This window comes from Rhododendron vialii, chromosome 2a (assembly GCF_030253575.1).
Source record: "Rhododendron vialii isolate Sample 1 chromosome 2a, ASM3025357v1".
NCBI classification, from domain to species: Eukaryota; Viridiplantae; Streptophyta; class Magnoliopsida; order Ericales; family Ericaceae; genus Rhododendron; species Rhododendron vialii.
This window is the reverse complement of record NC_080558.1, coordinates 43,092,264-43,098,448: the sequence shown is the minus strand read 5'-3', so window position 1 is coordinate 43,098,448 and position 6,185 is coordinate 43,092,264.

The window sequence follows — 6,185 nt, the reverse complement described above, 5'->3', positions numbered from 1 at the left end:
CATTTATTAAAAACAACTTACAAAACTTTTGAAAAAAAGTGGAAGTTGAAAAAATGAACTTTCACTTTTTTTGAAAAAAATCAAAAAAGTGAAAGTTGAAAAAATAGACCTTTCACTTGTTTGAAAACAGGGTTCCCAAACATCTTTTCTGTTTTCATTTTCGAAAAACGAAAACAAAATGAAAACAGAAATTGCTTTTCAAAAAATTAAAGTTTAAAAGTGAAAAATGAAATGGTTACAGTGTTGTGAATATCGTTTCATATTGGCCATAAACCGGTACATATACTTTGGTGTTTGCTACTATCCAAAATACCGGTCTATACCGGGTGTACCAGCCTGTACCGGAATCTTGGCCGGAACACAAAAATTAGTGTTTTTCTTTTTTTAACAAAAAGCCATGAATTTTAAGGTATTTTGACAAAATTTGGAGTCTATTTTATATTAGTCATGTTAATTTGTTACTAGAACTAGTACTAATTAAGGTGTATCAAAATGTTAGAATTTATTTTATTTCTTATTTTAAGTTTTAGAATTATTCAAAAGCATATTAAAAATAAATTAAAATGCATATTGCGATAAATCCGAAACACCGAGATACAAACCGATACTAGTACGTACCGTCTCGTTGAAAGAAAACGATATGTACACTGGTACGAGATTGATAAAGGTTGAGAAGGGTAGCAAGTTCTAATCCCTAATCAATTGATCCCCTATTAATGGCGTCCTCATAAGCCTACCTTTTTGTTTGTTTTGTTGTATTTCTGAACCGGTAGTGTCCGTTTTAGTGAACTTTGTTTTGGTTGGGTTTGATAATAATATTAGGTTGATCTGATTTGTCAAAAAAAACAACAATGCACTCATGTCATTGTAATGAATGGACCTTACGCCGACACCTAAAATTGATCTGCTTCGACAGTGGGCGTCTTTTGAGCTTTTACAAGAGTAGTAGTGCTTGTGCTCGTGTCTTTGTTGTGGTAATTTTGGTTTCTTTCCTGGAATTTTTGCTTGCCTTCAAGCAATTGTAAATGCCGAATGGTTTGATTGAATATTCATCGAGTGAAGGAAATGCGAAGGATGGAATTGGAGCGAAGAGGAAGGAATCTGAGATCAAATGCGGGAATTTACAAATACCCACATTTGTAAGAACCACGTGAAGGATGGAGACATGGAGTGTTTATCTTCCCTATCAGATATGTGCCCGGCCACATTTCAATCACAACAAATTAAAGCTTACAAATAAGACCATAAACTGAATGACAACAAAAAACATCACCAGAGGTCCAGAAGTTGAATCAGAAGTGCCATTGATGCACCAAGTAATTAAGAACCATGATAGTATTTCAATACCACCGTTGATAGGTTAACTTCTAACATAGAACATGGATGAGGGGCCAGCCTAAGGGATTGGGGTGCCCAAGGTCTAATCTAAAAATTGTGCCTTAAAAATCTTCGTGTTCTTCGCCCCGAGTTTTCTACATTTTGGACCGGCCCTGTGTGCGATGCTTTTCAAGGATTCGTTTTCTCCCCTTTATATGTGGAACCAATCCCTTTTCTTCATTTTTGTTCACAGAGAACGCAATGCCACTCGATATAGCAAAAAAAGTGCTACAGAAACATTGTTAATCACCGAACACGGAACAACTCAATAAAAACCACAAGCAAAAAGAAGAAGGAGAAGATAGTAAAATAATGGGTAACTTTTGTAACAACCCAGAACTCCCAACCTACTTAGTAATCAAAGAAGAAGAAGATCAATTGACTTCTCGGTTTTGGTATGAAATCTATTTAGTTTGGGCCTAAAGGCCCAATGCTCATTAGAATTGTGTAGGCCTTTTTAAAAATAAGATTGGGCCTTTTTATTTTTCTTATTGGACAAGAAAAGATCCCTACTCAAGCCTACTACTAAAAAATCCAAGGGGGGTGCCCCTATTTTTGAGAATTTTGTGGATGCGGCCTTGTGGGCCTGGGCCGGCCTTGTGGGCCTGGGCCGGCCTTGACATGGATGAGTTTGTGTTGAGTGCAATTGTTCACCCTCTTTTAAATATGGTGAACAAAACCCTCCTTCCTATTGATTGAAATAATGTGGATCCCATCACAATTGATGTCCTATTTATCAAAAAGTGTATTGGAGGAGTAAGCATGACACCACTTTGTAATAAAATTCACACCATTTCAATTAATAGGATGGAGGGTTTTGTTCAACTACAAACTGGTTCATGCGGCAACTCCACCTAGTTTTGCTTTCGTATCCAATAGCATTGAAGATATCCCCACCAAGAGGAATTGGCCTCCTCAGGAATACGGATGGCAATTTCACTCGAAATTGATGGATATCCGAATCCATTCGGTCCTATGACACTACAAGAAAAAACACCATTCCCGACAGAACCTTTAGTGGGCAATTGTACCCATTTTAGTCGGCAAAAATCATTCCCGACTAAAAAATTTGGTCGGCACATTAGTCGGTGGAAGAGAGTCGGCAAAGGTCGTTGCCGACTAAAAAAAGTTTAGTCGGCTAAAGTATATACTTTTTACCGACTAACATATCCCGACTAAATATTTAGTCGGTTTTTTTATTTAGTCGGTAAAGATTATACAATTTGGAGACTAATTCTTTAGTCGGAGAATGTAGATATTCGCCGACTAATTACTTAGTCGGGAAATGTGTTTTAATTATCACCAACTAATTGTTTAGTCGGCAAATGTCTTTCGAATCAACTTATTTTGCAGACTATTTGGCGACCAAAGTTTAGTCGAGAGATAAATTTTTCTATTGGCCGACTAAACAATTAGTCAGCAAATGTCTTTCGAATCGAGTTATTTTGCAGCCTATTTGGCGACCAAAGTTTAGCCGGGACATATAATTTTTCTATTGGCTGACTAATTGTTTAGTCGGCAAATGTTTTTCGAATTTAGTTATTTTGCAGCCTATTTGGCGACCAAAGTTTAGTCGGGAGATATAACTTTTCTATTGGCCGACTAATTGTTTAGTCGGCAAACGTCATTCGAATCAAGTTATTTTGCAGCCCATTTGACGACCAAAGTTTAGTCGAGAGATATTTTCATACCAATTTATCATTCCAAAATATTCTACAAATTATTTAGTAGGCATATACAAATCATCATTTGTGGCTGTTGGCAACTAAATTGTAATCGGAAAATATTTCATTCCAAAATATTCTACAAATTTTTTCTACATTATTATTCCCTGTAAATTTCAGCCAACAATCATTAAATCCACAAAATTGCCAACCTAATGCAATTAATACAAAATAAACCCAAGAAATAAATTCAAACTTTCATAAATAGAGGTATCCACCAAATATTTAACAAACAACTTGCATATATCAAAATTCCTAGAGTGCAAAATAACAACACGTCCACCGCAAGAGAAAAAATATATATTATCCAAGCTCAGAGACAATTTATCCAAACCTCGTGGACGAGTACTTGAACAAACGGATAACCAAAAAAAATCCAAGCACGACCAAAATCTTCATAGTCAATAACCAACATCCTGCACGATACTCCATTAAAACGCCGTCCTTGTAAAAAACCAAAAAAAAAAAAGAACATCTATCATTAGTATTTAGAGTTTTTTATGAAAACATATCTCAAACTATCACTTATTTTTCTACTTCATCTTTGAACAAAAATGAAAATCTCCTATTTCGTCCTCGAACTATCCATATCCCATCCTACTTGGTCCATAACCTAATGCCATCCAATATTTTGGACGGCAAACCCAACAAAAAACTATACTCTCCACCAATGTAAGGCCAGAACTCAAATTCTACCTTCCCAACACATCTGTGATAGATTAACAGCAAGTAATATAAACCATTTACACTTAAGCAACAAAACAATTACATGAAACTAACATCACCTAGTGAGCCTTGGTTGCAAAATTCATCCTGAAAACATTACAACAGAGACCACGGGAATTCATGCAAACCAGAAAAATTGACTAGTGGAATTGCAACAGAAAAGTGATCATTTAAATGCAAACATTGGAAAGTATGCAATGCCAAGACTATCGAATTGTTAAATTACGCTTAGCTTGGTTTCTGATATCAGTACTTGCAATTATCCACACCATTTCTACACATTCATTCAACAAGATGATTTGGCAGAGGTAGCAGTAATACGGGTAAGCCACATAAAGATTTATAAGGAGAAACTCGCCTTAACCCTACTAAAAATGTCACACCCTGCCCTGCAAACAGCACCCAAGCATGCAGTGACATGTCTACCACATTTCCATGTACCCAAGGCATTGTGTCCCGTAAACCATGCTCCCAACCTCCGTTAATTAGACGGAATGGCATATGACATGGCGTGACTCACTCCACAATCGTTTCTCGGGTACAATCAACATACAACAACCATGCATACCATAGCTATTTAACAACCAATTGATACCAAATTATAAAACTAATAATGTATTAGACGATACCCAACAAATACAAATATGTCCATCTTAAGGCCTAGAAGTGCCCCAAATCAAACGTAAGAGTATAAGTATGACATAATTCTTAAAATCGGTTTGAAAACTATAACCATCCTTTCGTATTCTGACCATAACTTCCTAGTGATTTAAAATTAGGTCATGAGACTACCACCATTAGAAAGTACACCTCCGGTACATAAATTTTGATATAAAATTTGCCTAAAACGGAGTCCAGACGACAAAGTTATGCTCGTCCGAAGTTACACATACAACTGCTCAAAATTGCAGATTCTGCATGTTTATCAACTTCAAATCAAAAACTGATTTAACCTAGTATACACTAAGCCACAACCCCTACATATTCCAAAAGGTATACGAGTCTAGTTTCAAAATAAACAACACGTGCGCTAATCCGATACTCGAGCTAAAAGATATGACCATTTTCCCAAAATGTGCCCGTGCAGCAAATACAAAACTCAACAGGGACACACCAAATATAAGAATTTAGAAGCTCTCTAGGTACCTCGTACAAACTTTAGAAGCTCTCTAGGTAATTATTACAAGAATTTTGTAAGATAATTATTACATCCAGTAATTATTACAATAATTTAGAAGCTCTCTAGGTACCTCGTACAAACTTTGTAAGATACATTTTTTGCTAAGTTTAGTTACTTTTTTTTTCCTGCAGGGATGACCAAATTCTGTTCAATAGGCTTTTGTTCTACGTAGTGTACATTATAGTGCCAGGAGCTTCTCACCTACCCATATGGAGAATAGATGGTGTAGTCCTCACAGCTTTGATTCATGTTGGTCCCATGGAATTTCTCTACTACTGGCTCCATAGAGCACTCCACCACTATTACCTCTACGCTCGCTACCATTCCCACCACCACTCCTCCATTGTGACGGAACCCATTACATGTAAGATCACAAGTTTTAGAAGTTAAATTGAACAGGAAACTAGAGCGACAGCTTAGATAGTACGGGATTTCTACAAATTAGTTATATATATACGTATATATTTGAACTTCAACTGGCCCATATTTCTCTTCATGACTGAAACTAGACTTGCATAAATCAATCTATCAGCAAAGTCAATCTATCATTTTCTGTGAGCTAAGTAGTAACTATATATTTTCCTCTTTTGTTTTTGTACTCTCACTCTTTGAATGGTATTCTCTGCTTCAAACTTGATCTTATGTGCATTAGTATAGGAGTCCAAGGGCTTGGCTCAATTATCCACAAAATGAAAAGGGCTCCACTCATCAACTATATAATTCAGGGACTTTACGAAATCCTCCTTGAACTTCTAATAAGACATCCTTCTCAATCACATTTTGAAGCTTATAACATACTCCTGAAATCTATCTTGATTAACAGCTGCCCCTCACATTTTGGCGATATGCATTATTTATAAGAAAAGAATCATTATCATTAATAGACAGGTGGTGATAATCCTTAAATCTATCTTGGATAACAGCTGCCCCTCACACTTTGGCAGACCTAATAGGACAGTTGATCATCCACCTATAACGCAGCTCTTGATTTGTAATCCTAATGAGGCATCACCGTCTAAATGCCGCAAAAGTTGCACTCTAACGACGCCATACTTAGCGTTAAGTTTTGGAAACTTATCCACAGTCCACAGAGAGGTTTTTCTTTTGGGAGTACGAAATTGCAACATGAGTAATGAAGTATTGAAAGCAACCTCAAAAAAATTGCAATTCCAGATTTC